This window comes from Piliocolobus tephrosceles, chromosome 14 (assembly GCF_002776525.5).
Source record: "Piliocolobus tephrosceles isolate RC106 chromosome 14, ASM277652v3, whole genome shotgun sequence".
Lineage (NCBI taxonomy): Eukaryota > Metazoa > Chordata > Mammalia > Primates > Cercopithecidae > Piliocolobus > Piliocolobus tephrosceles.
In genome coordinates, this window is record NC_045447.1 from 57,132,470 (window position 1) to 57,146,499 (window position 14,030).

Genomic DNA, 14,030 nt, shown 5'->3' on the forward strand with positions numbered 1-14,030 from the left:
AGGCCAGAGTGCAGTGGCATGATCAAAGCTTACTACAACCTCAAACTCTTGAGTTCAAGTGATCCTCCTGCCTCAGCCTCCAGGTTGAAAATATTGTTAATTTTAATTAAATTTATGTATAACATCTGGCACAATCGGTGGCTCATATCATATGTAAAATAAATGTTAATTTTCTTTCAGGTAGAAAATCTACTTGAGATACATTTGCATTCTGCATAATTTAAAAAAGAGTTTTGCAGTAAAACAATATTTGACATGATGGGGAGAAACATATAAACACCACAAGAGGAAAAGGAGCCAGGGACTGCATTAATGGTAAAGCCAATTATGGCAGAGCAGGAGAGAATTTTGTAGCATTATTCCCTAGGACATGAATGAAGGAGCTGTTTCCTTAATAATTAGGGCCTATGGTCCTTATATGTTAGTACATAAAAAAAGTTTTTTATTAACTTATCCTCCTATTTTTATGACATGTTGCGGTTTGATAAAAAATTTTCTGCTTAATCCAGTTATGAACAATTTCAACCACCAAGATACTGTACTGAAATGCTTTGTAACACGTTTTGCAGAGCTCAATCTGAAGTTAGTAAAACAGCTTTATTTCAATGTAATTCAATTAAATCTAGCCCTCATTATTTGTGTTCCTACTATGTATCCAGTGTTATGCTAGTGCTGTCAATAAAGAATGTCTACAATATATCCCATTCCCTCAAAGATCTCATATTTGAGTAGCTTATTCCTATTCATGTGAAATTTTTTCATCATGGACCCATGGGATATATAACTTTACATACCAGCGTGGATCATACCAGGGCAAAGGAACACTTGGTAAAGTTGGATGAAGTGTCCTACTACTTCACATCATTTTTACAAACTGGTCAATGTCCCTTCCTACTGAAATTTTATCTTGTCTTAATATATATCCTGAGTGTCAACAACAAGATAGAATGTCAACTTCCAGAATCACTAACTTATTTTCAGTGTAAAAAAATTAGTTTACTTGGCCCCAAACAGTCTAGTTTCAAGAAAACCTTCTAGCTATATACTATAGTCTTCAAAAGCCAGAATTATTTATTGTACTTTCTCAGAACAGGGCTAGACTTCCCAAGGTAGCTTGCAAACTTAGCTCAGTAATGCTTCTTTAAGTCTAGTAGGTAAAGTGAGAAAACCCCTTTCTTCCACCTCTAAATGTCTGTTTCTCCTCCTGGAAAATATCCTTGACTTCTTATTTTTACTCTCTCATTTCCCACATCCAAATCAATGTCTAATGATGCTAATTTCTAAATATTTATTGAATCTAAATGCTTTCTATCTGTATTCTTCTCCCTGACCTATATCAGACTCTTATTTTTCACCCCAACCAACTTTTCTTCCCTCTGTCCTGATCTTTTGGCAAAGTGAGCTTTCGAACAAGAAATTCTGACGAGGAGCTCATTTACTAAAAGCCTTCAAGTTTCTTTGTTTAGAATAAAATGTCTTCTATATAATGACCCCTGCCCACATCTCTGGCCTTTCTTCATGGCACTTCTTGGTTCATTATTTTGACCGACGTGCTGAAAAACTGTATGCCCCAAGTGATTTTACTCCATTCTATCTGTGCTTACTCTGAAAAATCTGCTTGAGATACTGTCTTCCTGTCTTCTGCTTTTTCACTTTATGACCTCCTACTCATATTTCAAGAATAAGTTCACATGTCATTTCTTCCAGGAAGCGTTCTCTGATAACCTTCCTTCGGGCAGGGTCACATCCTATTTCTCAGAGCTTAAATAATTTTCTATGTATCCTTTTCTAACAATACTTATTAATGAAGTTACCTGTATAGATTCTCAGCTCCTTTATGTAAGTCCTTAGTCTTTGTGTCATAATTACCTTCTATCATGCTTGAAACACAATCATCAATAAATATTTCATGAAACATACCAATTTTCCCTTGTTTTCCAAAATAAGTAAGATATGCCTACTGTGGTTGCCATTTTCCTATGAATGCTGCTCATTTCCACTCAATTTTACTATATAAAGTTGAGAATTCTAACCCCACCCAATACACATGATGTTTTATGAGACCTGGTGTTAGCTCTTCCAGGTGCGCAGATTTGGTCACTTATAAATATCCTGTATTTTCTTGTCCTTAATTACTTTTATAATTTATTAGGGGATTTAACTCCTGAGTTATCAGATTTCTTTGGTAGCCTGTGGAGAGACACTTAACAAAAGCCATTCAGGATCTAAAATAATTACAGTCTGTGTCTTAATTACAAACACTCTATGTATTTTATTAACTCCTTCATATAATCTTAACCATTTGGAAAAAGTAAAATTTTCTTTTATAATAATTACACTAATGTGATCTTGCTAAATTTATCTACTCTACTCTGGCCTCTGACGGCTAAAATCTTTGTTTCAAAATCCTGAGGAATCTGATGTTTACTGCTTTGCTATTGATTTACCTCTCTTGAAATTGTTAAATTGTTTCTGAACATGAACTTAAGTATAAACACATATGAACAAATTCATGCTATAAAACGTTCTTAACTTCAACTGCACATCAGCTCTCTAAGCTCAGTGTATCCTATACCAATTACTTATTAAATCCCTAGCATACCTTTTGTGGATTAAAGAAGGACAGGGAGTACCAATAAATACCGTCTAATAGGTTTTAGTTTTCATATACAATGATTCTGAACATCAAAGTGTAAAGTAAGCTTCATTTGAAATGCAATAGCCTGGCTTCTCCAATAGCTTAATCAAAATATATTAAGAAAATTGATACTTGTGGATAGATCTCATGGGGAATTCCTTAATTGAGGGAATAAGTGAATGGACGTTAATTTAAGAGTGAGCTTAGAGGAGGACGTGTGGGAGAACTATCCCCATACTGCTTTTTTCCTTTCTTTTCTTTCCTCTTTTTTTTTTTTTTTTTTGAGATTGAGTCTCGCTCTGTTGCCCAGGCTAGAGTGCAGTGGTGCAATCTTGGCTCATTGCAACCTCTGCCTCCTGCGTTCAAGTGATTTTCCTGCCTCAGTCTCCCAAGTAGCTGGGATTACAGGTGCCTGCCACCATGCCCGGCTAATTTTTTTGTATTTTTAGTAGAGACAGGGATTCACAACATTGGCCAGGCTGGTCTTGAATTCCTGACCTCAGGTGATCCACCCACCTCAGCCTCCCAAAGTGCTGGGATTACAGGTGTGAGCCACAGGACCTGGCCCCCAATACTGCTTTCTAACACATGGAATGAAGGTATGTTTAGAAGTATTCTTGTTTTACCAATAATTCTGCTAGAAAAAGCATAAAATATTATGATTCCTATCATTTGGATAATTTGAATATATTATATTTACTACCTCCATAACAAGAAGAATTGCCCTTTAAGATGACCAAGGACACCAGAAGTGGCATTTATGCATTTACTTTCCTGGCAACAATAATAATATATTTTTTTCAATTTAAAGTTGATCCATCTGGCCTAACTTTTTAATTCATTCTTTCCTATGGGACAAAAATGTTAGGAATATTCTACTAGCAATGTAGTATTTTGCAAGCATTTCTTCTCTTAAAAAAGATAATCATCTGATCAAAGAGGATGCTTCCATATTAGGTACTGACAATGAAAAATAGTTCTTAAAACTACTATAAGGCAGGGTAAGTAGAACTTATCATGTGTTTGGTAATTAAATTCACAAGGAGACAGTGATTTTACCCTCAAACCCATAGCCTTCATCTGCAGATCTAATTATAATCTACGAAGAAACCAATGTGTCCCTGGCTTTACAACAATGCACATTTCAACAATGACCTCACAGAAAAGGGAGACAGTAAGGTAAATGCAAGGAGATATAAGTTTCTAAGGAAGGAAACTTTAAGGAAAATTAAGAACTTTAGCCAGCATGTGCATTAGAAGAACAAATATACTCCCAAGAAATCAAATAATTTGTATGGAGTTTTGACAGATAGAAAATAGAATAAATAACCTCCACATTGATGACAGTAACACCTACTAGTTAGCTTGCTTCATTGAGGTTTTGTGATTTGGGATTTAACATATCATATTCTACTGCTGCATAGTTATGGGACACTAATGTTTCTTTGTTAACACTGATAGGAGGACAAGAAAACTCAGAAGATTATAGCTGCCCCTACTGTATTATTTATTAGAACTTACCATAAATTTTGATTCTGTACGCTGATGTATCTGTACACAAGCAAAGAACCTGAAACCTCCAAAGGATACCTCAAATCAGTTAAACACAAGTTGGACATGTATTAGGGTTGCTTTTATATGGATTGACATGTACTATTCACCCTTGAACATCATGGGTTTGAACTGTGCAAGTCCACTTATATGAGAATATTTTTCAACCAAACATGAATTAAAAGTACAGTTTTGGTCGGATACAAAACCCTTGTATATAGAGGATCAGCTTTTTGAGTACAGAGTTTACTGCGGGGTTTCAGTACACACAGATGTTGGTACACACAAGGGACCCTGGAACCAATTCCCTGCAAATACCAAGGGACAGCTCTATGAACAAACAAATTTGGGCTAACTTCCTTTTTAATGTCCACAGATTTCAGAGAAAGACATTACACTGTTGATAATCTTTGCTAAAATACATCTACATTTTTGCCTAGGAGGGGAGATTTTGTGATTTGGGATAGGTCGATATTGATTCATGAGATATAGGTTTATACTGATTTGTGAGATGAGGCTAATGGTTCAGCTGGATGGTCAGGAACTTGGAGAAAACAAAATTGGAAAGTTAGTGACAAGAATATCTAGGAAAAATGTGGATATGATGGCAGTGGTGGGTCATCCGGAGCAGCCACTGCCATCGTGCCAGCTGCAGCAGGAAGGTGCAAGCAGTGTGGCAGCAGGAGTGGCTGCAGGAGCAGCAATGGCTGTGCTGGGTCCCTTGTGCCCAACATCCCCAAGCCAGTTGATTTTGCTGCCCCCACCCTTGGTCCACCAGGCAGGACCTGCTGTGGACCCTGGCCCTGTTTTGCTGCTGTCACCCACCAACGCTGTGGGGAGGGCATGGGGAGATGCCATGCTCACAGAGCCAGTGGGAGCCAGGGACAAGCAGGAGCCCCACTTCCCCCCATGGGAGCCCACCAGCTTGGAGGCCATCCGAATGGGACCGGGTCAAGCCACCCACCAGTGGAGAAGCAGTGTCATCGGGCATGGGAGGCAGGTAGAGAGGGGTCCAGTGAGGACCTGGAGCCCCTACCCCAGGTTGAGAGGAAGCATGGCTGGTGTTGCCTGCACACTCCATAGAGTGAGCAGGACCCCTGCCCTGCCAGGCACAGGACCCCAGCACCTCTGCACTCTGCACTCTGGGGAGCTGAGAAGGCCCCCTTTACCCCTGCAGACTCAGGGGTGTCTGCTTTTACTTCCTGGCCTCTCCCAGCTGTCTGCACCTACTCCCATCATGGAGAGGAGTCTGTCACAGCCCGGCCAGGTGTGAACACGTTCAGGACAGTGTAACATGCCAGTCCCCTGCCACCTCCAAAATTTAGACACCAACAAGCCTGGGAGAGAGGCTGAAGGAGGGCTGAGGACAGCTCGTTGCTGCCCTGCAGGCAATCCTTGGCATGAATAGCCTGGATGCCATAAAGAACCGCAGGAGGCAGACATGCTCCTGGGCGGAAGGTGGTGGGTTCCAGGTAAAGCCCCACCTTCAAACCAGGTAGGGCTTGAAGCCGGGGAGCTGGGCCACCAGTCCTGTGGATCACAGGATAACTCGTGGAGCTTTTCACTGGTCCCACCCTTGGCCTCCCATGGACCAATCAGAGTGTTCTTCCTCCCCTCTGAGGCCCATAAAAGCCTGGGACTCAGCCACAGCTGGACAGATAATGGCATAACCAGGTGCAGAGAGGAGCTACCTCTCTGCTAGGAGCCATATACCTGATGAGACATCCTGGCTGCGAAAGGAGCTGCTCACTGTAGGTCTCCTCTGAGCTGTTCAATCGCTCAATAAAGCTCCTCTTTGTCTTGCTCACCCTTCACTTGTCTGCATACCTCATTCTTTCTTGTTGCAGGACAAGCACTCTGGACCTGCCAAATGGCGAGGCTAAATGAGCTGTAACACAAACAGCTGAAACATGCCCTTTGCTCACCACATTGCAGGTGAAGAGAAGGAAAACTGCAGCCCTTTGGGGATCCTATACCTGGGAGCTCCCTGAGCCAGGGCTGTGGCTCCCTGTTTGGGGACCTGCAGTTCCTGGCATCTCCAGGCTTTTTCTGGGTGCTACCACAATCCCAGTGCCAGCCAGGAAAGCTGCTTATGGTGCACCTGGCCCTGCCACAGCCTCACAGAGAGCTGGCACCCATGCCAGCACTTGGAGCTGCCCGCCCCACAGCAGCAGCCGGCGTGTCTCTTTGCACACTGGTTGGACCCCACACTTGTTGATACACCCCTCACCATTCCACGCCTGACTTGCAGTCTCTCTTGGAGGTGTGAGGTCCAGGCTGGTGGTGTGAGCTGAATGCAGCCTGCCAGGCTGAGTAGGTAAAATGAGCCCAGTGGGCCTGAGCAGATCTTGGGCAAGAGTCTCTGGCCATGGGTTTCTGGCCAGAAAAGTGACATCCCAAAGATCCTGTAACAGGAAGGCCTCCCTGAAAGAGCACTGATTGTGAAAAGATATTTGTGTCATATGTAAAATCACCAGATTCTATACAGGATTTTTTTTTTTTTTAATGGAGTCTTGTTCTGTTGCCAGGCTGGAGTGCAGTGGTGTGATCTCAGTACAGGAGAATTTTAATATTCATGATGATTTATCCTGGAGGAGTAAATCAGTCCCCTTCCTCAGTCACTGTGATTTTTCTCCAATTAGCTCATGGACAAAGTGGCCATGTTAGCAGGGATGAGATTATGTATATTCTCAGGAATGATGACTTCCACTTGTCAACACCCATCTAGTTACAGCTATTGTTGTGTGTCCAGTCTTCCAAGAGCAAAGACCAACACTGCATCCCCCAAACTGCACTATTCCCCAGGGTTATTAGCCATCTACCCACTGGTGGATTAAGTTGGACTACTTCTATTATGGAAGTGGCAGATTTTACTGTACTAGACATATATTCTGGATATAGATTTGCCTTTCTAGTATTTATGACATCCTTGGACATACAGAATATCTTATCATTTTTCCCAGAAGCATCACTTGCGACCAAGGATCTCACTTTACAGCAAATGAAGTGTGGCCACAGATTTATGCTCATGGTTTTCATTGATCTCACTGTGTTCCCCATGAACTAGAAGCAACTGTCGGAGTGGAAAAGTGAAATTGTTTCTGAAGACTCAGATACAGTGCCAAGTAGGTGGTAACACTTTGCAGGGCTTGAACAATGTCCCCCAGACGTACTACTATATGCACTAAATCAGAGTTCAATTTATGATGCTATTCTTTCATATTTATGAATCTCATGAAGATGTGTAAATAAATAGATCCTTTCATTAGTATCCCTGGTGATCTACTAAAAACATTTTTTCTTCTGTCTCTGTGACTTTAGGCTCTGCTGCTTTAGAGACTGTACTTTAAAAAAATATATATTTCTACCAATGGACACACAATGATCCCATTAAACTCAAACTTGAGACTTTTAGTTCTATCTACTTTATTATAGCATACTTTCCTAATTACTGAAATAATTATCAGCACTTTACTAAATTCCCAGACAATTCAGTGTCATATTATTATTTCTATTTACCTTCCTCTGTATTCTATGATTGCCATACATTTTATTATGTATAAAAAGAATTTGTATTTTATACTTATGATTCATTTGCACTTTCTGACTTTAATTCCACTGATTTTTACATTTCAATTCCACAAATTTTTGTATCTCTGAATTTCATTGTAGATATTTTTCTTAATGTATCACTTACAACAGATAGGTAACAAAAATCTCTCAATTTTTGTCTGAATATATCTATTTTACTTTTATAATTGAAATATAATTTCAAAGAAAATATAATGCAATGTTATTATTTTATTTCAAAACTTTGAAGATACCCATCCATCATCTTCTGGCTTCATATTTTCTGTTGAGAACTTAGCTTTCGAACTACACATTGTTTTTCTGGAGGTTGTATGTCTTTTTCTTGGTCAGCTTTTAACATATTTAATAGTTTTTGTTTGTTTGTTTGTTTTTGGTTTTATTGTGATAGAGTCTCCCTCTGTCACCCAGGCTAGAGTGTAGTGGTGCGATCTTAACTCACTGCAACCGTTGCCTTCCCAGTTCAAGCAATTCTCCAGCCTCATCCTCTCAAGTAGCTGGGATTGCAGGCACCCGCTAATTTTTCTTTTTTCTTTCTTTTCTCTTTCTTTTCTTTTTGGTTTTTTAAGAGGGAGTCTCGCTCTGTCGCCCAGGCTGGAGTACAGTGGCCTGATCTCGGCTCACTGCAAGCTCCGCCTCCCGGGCTCACGCCATTCTCCTGCCTAGGCCTCTTGAGTAGCTGGTACTGCAGTTGCCCACCATCATGCCCGGCTAAGTTTTTGTATTTTTAGTGGAGAAGGGGTTTCACTGTGTTAGCCAGAATGATCTAGATCTCCTGAACTCGGATCCGCCCGCCTTGACCTCCCAAAGTGCTGGGATTACAGACGTGAGCCACCGTGCCTGGCCTTTTTTTGGTATTTTTAGTAGAGGTGGGGTTTCACCATATTGGCCAGGCTGATCTCAAACTCCTGACCTCAAGTGATCTGCCTGTCTTGGCCTCTCATAGTGCTGGGATTACAGTCATGAGAACATTGTAGAGTTTCTAAAAACTATTTATTTTAAAATAATTCGAGAGTCGCATTATATTGTAAAACGTAGTTCAAGGTGATTCTATCTATCTGCCCTTCAGTGAGTTTCCTCCAGTGATTCTATCTTACATAACTGTAGTATCATACCAAAACCATGTATTTCCTTTTTTAATATTTTATATGAAAATGTTTGCCGATTTACACAAATTTTACAAAAAGGTGCAAAGTATCTGTGTCTTTCAAACACAAATCTTCAAATCTTTCAAATCTTCCCAAGTGTTAACGTGTATTAAATCATAATATAATTATCACATCCAGAAAATTAAAGATACAATTTTACTAACTAAATAGAGACTACATTTAAATTACAGCATATACTCACTAATGCTCTTTGTCTGATCCAGGATCTGATCCTGATTCACATAATTCATTTAATTGTCGTGTACAGTTAGTCTCCTTAGATCTGGGACAGTTTCTGTTTTTATTGTTTCTTATGACCTTAATATGTTTGAAGAGTGCAAGTTTTTATGTCAAATATTTCTCAATTTTCATTTATATAATGTTCCCTCATGGTTTTGTTCAGGTTATTAATATTTGGCAATGATACAACAGAAGCAATACTGCGTGCTTCCCATATCAGAGGTACCTTATGTCTATGTTTCTTTTTCTTCATGAATTTAGCTTTGGTTACTTGCTTAATGTCAGTAATGTGATATGTGCCATATTTCTTAAGTCTAAGATTACTATTTTTCCCTAATGGAATTAAGTATATGTAGAAAACATCTTAAAATTATGCATATATCTTCTTTCTCATCATAAGTTTGCTCTTTAATTTTAACATTCATTGATGATTCTTGCTTGCAAGGAGTGTTACTATGAAAAATTGTATTTTTTCATTATTTCTGTTGTTTCCATTGTATTTATTCTAATTTGGCTATTAGTATGAATTTCTGTCTCTCCTTCATTTATTTATTATTATGAAGACATAGCTGTTTGTCTTAGTCTTTGGCTTGAATCCTTTGCTCTTACTTTTTAAATTGTGCTCAAGTTGCCCCATATGTGTCACCTGGGAGATTTTTCCTATTGTCTCCTGAATTCTTTCAACATATTTTAATCAATTTTGGGCAACTCCTCTCTTTCTGGCACCAAAATAATTTCCAGGTACATCTTACACTTTCCCTGACCATCCCTGAAATCAGTCATTTTCCAAGGAGTTCTGGTTCACTTTATTAAAGAAGCATAGAGAAATCAATATCTAGGAACTAAGTGAGCTCATTGCTACTGTGATGCCATTGCTTCTAGCCCTCTCAGCAGAGAGCTAGGAAACATATATACACACATCTTTCTCTTTATCATTAAAATCTTTAGTTCATATGAAACCTCTAGTTCTAATTTTATGCTAAAGCATTAAATCTCTCCTTTCCATTTTCTTATTGGTAACTAAATCTCTTTTTTGAAAGTAAGAAAATTGACTCTCAGCTGGGCACTTTAGCTTGTGCCTGTAAGCCCAGTACTGTGAGAGGCTGAGGCAGGAGGATTGCTTCAACTCAGGAGTTTGTGGTTGCATTGAGCTCTGATCACTCATTCTACTCCAGCCTGGGCAACAGAGCAAGACCTTGTCTCTAACCAAGAAAAAGAAATAAAATAAGAAAGTTGACTCTCATCCATACATATTTATGGAAATAAATATAATATGTACTTAAAATATTTATTCAGTCCTACAATACATGTAGAGCAGTTTCAGAATTAACTTATATTCTTGTGATAAACACATATATTAGTAGAGTACAATATTTCTATGTAGTTCCTTTTGTCAGTAGCCTTAAAATACATAGCCAAAATACTGATTTCCAGACACTTACACAAGTTAGTTTTTCTTCTGCACTCACTTTAGTGCAGCAATTTTATCAATATTACTGTGATTGTTCATTCACTGTTACTGTTTATATTCATTTTGGTTTCTCCCCCATTCTAGTTATTTAAATTATATAGTAGAGTAAGTTGGGAAAATTTTGAGCTGCTTGGGTTCACATTTCCTAATATTTCCTCCAAAAACAATGCCAGACAACAAGAGCAAGTGACACCATACAAAACTGTATGCCCTCAGTTAAGTCGAAGATGGAGAATGGCAAACCCAAAATGGCTAAGTAAAAGAAAGAGAGAGAGAGAAAGACGGAGAGAGGAATGGTTTCTCCTCTGCCATAAGCCCTTCTATAATCAAGGGCAGGAAGAAGTAGAAAAGTGAGGGGAAAAAAAGCTAGAAATGAGTCTAAGCTTGATCCATAAGCACCATCAGAAAGAATAACTCCACTTTCAATGTGAAAATAATGAAAAACAAATCATAGTAGATAAAAGCAAAATATTTGGTAAATGACTTAGAAGTACACACAGTTTGGATTGGCAAAGCCTGGGTCCTATTCTCCCATTCTCCTTCCTGGACAGCATGAGCTTCACCACTCACTCCACCTTCTCCACCAACTACCAGTCCCTGGGCTCCGTCCAGGGGCCCAGCAGCTAAGGCGCCAGCCAGTCAGCAGTGCAGCCAGCATCTTTGCAGGTGCCGGGGGTTCTAGTTCCCAGATATCCATGTTCAGCTCCTCCAGTTTCTGGGGTGGCTTGAGGCCCAGGGGCCGGGCTGTGGGGATGGCCATGGGTCTGGCAGAAATGGGAGGCATCCAGAATGAGAAGGAGACCATGCAAAGCCTGAATAACTGCCTGGCCCCTACCCGGACAGAGTGAGGAGCCTGGAGACCAAGAACTGGAGGCTGGAGAGCAAAATCCAGGAGCACCTGGAGAAGAAGGGACCCCAGGTCAGAGACTGGAGCCATTACTTGAAGACTCTCCAGGACCTGAGGGCTCAGATCTTCGCAAATACTATGAATAATACCCGCATCGTTCTGCAGATCGACAATGCCTGTCTTGCTGCTGATGACTTTAGAGTGAAGTATGAGACAGAGCTGGTCATCCACCAGTCTGTGGAGAACGACATCCATGGATTCCGCAAGGTCACTGATGACACCACTGTCACTCGGCTGCAGCTGGAGACAGATATCAAGGCTCTCAAGGAGGAGCTGCCCTTCATGAAGAAGAATCACGAAGAGGAAGTAAAAGGCCTGCAAACCCAGATTGCAGCTCTGGGTTAACTGTGGAGGTAGATACCCCCAAATCTCAGGATCTTGCCAAGATCATGGCAGACATCCGGGTCCAATATGATGAGTTGCCTCGGAAGAACTGAGAGGATCTAGGAAAGCACTGGTCTCAGCAGATTGAGGAGAGCACCACAGTGGTCACTACGCAGCCCACTGAGGTTGGAGCTGCTGAGGGAACACTCAGTGGAGATGAGACATACAGTCCAGTCCTTGGAGATCGAACTGGACTGGATGAGAAATCTGAAGGCCAGCTTGGAGAACAGCCTGAGGGAGATGGAGGCAGCTTGTAGATGGAGCAGCTCAACGGTATCCTGCTGCGCCTGGAGTCAGAGCTGGCACAGACCTGGGCAGAGGGGTAGTGCCAGGCCCAGAGTACGAGGTCCTGCTGAACATCAAGGTCAAGCTGGAGGCAGAATTTGCCACCTACCGCCACCTGCTGGAAGATGGCGAGGACTTCAACCTTGGTAATTCCCTGGACTGTACCATCTCCATGCAAACCATCCCAAAGACCACCACCCGACGAATAGTGGATTGCAAGGTGGTGTCTGACCGACAAATACTGGATTGCAAAGTGCTGTCTGAAACCAATGACACCAAAGTTCTGAGATACTAAGCCAGCAGAAGCAGGGTACCCTTGGAGGAGCAGGAGGCCAATAAAAAGTTCAGAAGTTAAAAAAAAAAAAAAAAGTATACACAGTTTGAGGCAGCCGTCTTAGAAAGGCTAATATCTTTGTCCATTTGGGCTTCTGTAATAAAATACCATAAACTGAGAGGTTTATAAAAATAGAAGTTTATTCCTCACAGTTATTGAGGCTAGAAAGACCAAGATCAAGGTGTTGGCAGATTTAGTGTCTCATTTCCTTATAGACAGCACCTTCTTGCTGGGTCCTCACATGATGGAAGGGACAAGCCGCCTTTCTCAAGCCTCCTTTATAAGGGCACTAATTTCATTCATGAGGGCTCTACCCTCACGGCCTAATCACCTCTCCAATCAGCTGTCCACTTTCTGACATCACTAACTATGGGAGTTATAATTTCAGCATATGAATCTTGGATGAATACTAACATTAACTTCATTGCACTAGTTACAGGGAGAGAATTAGTCAAAAAAGAAGAGAAACATACTCTTTAACAATTGAGTAGTAAAGGATAAAAGAATCCAGAAAGATAATTTAGGATACTGTAAGACAAAATAATAAAATTTCATAGAACGCACAACTCTTCCTATCACCAAAAAAAAAAAAAAAAAAATGAAAATATTTGGATTTTGATACATCAATATAAGATATTGCTGTTGAACTAGTAATCTTGTAGTCTGCCTCAATACCTCAAAATAGATTAGCAAATCTGTCCTTCTCTACAAATGCAATAAATTAAAACTTGAAATAATTTTAGTAATATAAAACAACTATTATTTTTTTAAAAACCCTTATAGCTAAGCATATAAAAATCTTTTTAAACTTGATAAACAGTACCCACCAAAAGTACAGAGTAAATATGTCTAATGTGAAATATCAGCCTGGGCATGGTGGCACATACCCATAATCCCAGCTACTCAGGAGGCGGAGGCAGCAGGATTGCTTGAGCCCAGAAGGCTGCAGTGAACTATGATTATGCCACTGCACTCCAGCCTGGGTGAGAGTGAGATCCTCTCTCTTAAAACAAAAAAAAGTTACATTGTGAGAGTAATTTCTTAAAAGAGAGAAATATCAAAACTACTCAAATTAAAATTAAAATATACAATGGAAATGTCTATTTTTTCATAATTCACCATTAAATTCAACTTCCAAAATTATACAATAAGACCATAAACAGTAATAAGAAATATAACATTTGGAAAAAATAGAAAATATGGCTAATTTCTTCAAGCAATATGATTTTCTCCTAATTAACTCCAATGATGAACCATTCGAATCAGTAAAGAAGGTGGCTGGATATAAACACTAATATAAGTACTATTTTTCAGCATATGAGAACATCTGGATAAATCAGTTGATAATCCATTTTCATGTGAAGGAATGTTCAATTTTCTTTGAAATGTCAATCTTTCTAAATTCTAAAAGTGCAATCTAATACCTATAAAATATTAATATTTTCTATGACTCTTAATAATCAAATTCTAAAATTCACAAATAA

General features: G+C 39.9%; 1 pseudogene; it reads left to right on the plus strand.

Annotated features, from left to right (window-relative positions):
• The window catches only part of LOC111537241, a 29,363-nt pseudogene extending 17,475 nt beyond the window's left edge, over window positions 1-11,888 (plus strand).
• Window positions 11,889-14,030: the final 2,142 nt, after the last annotated feature.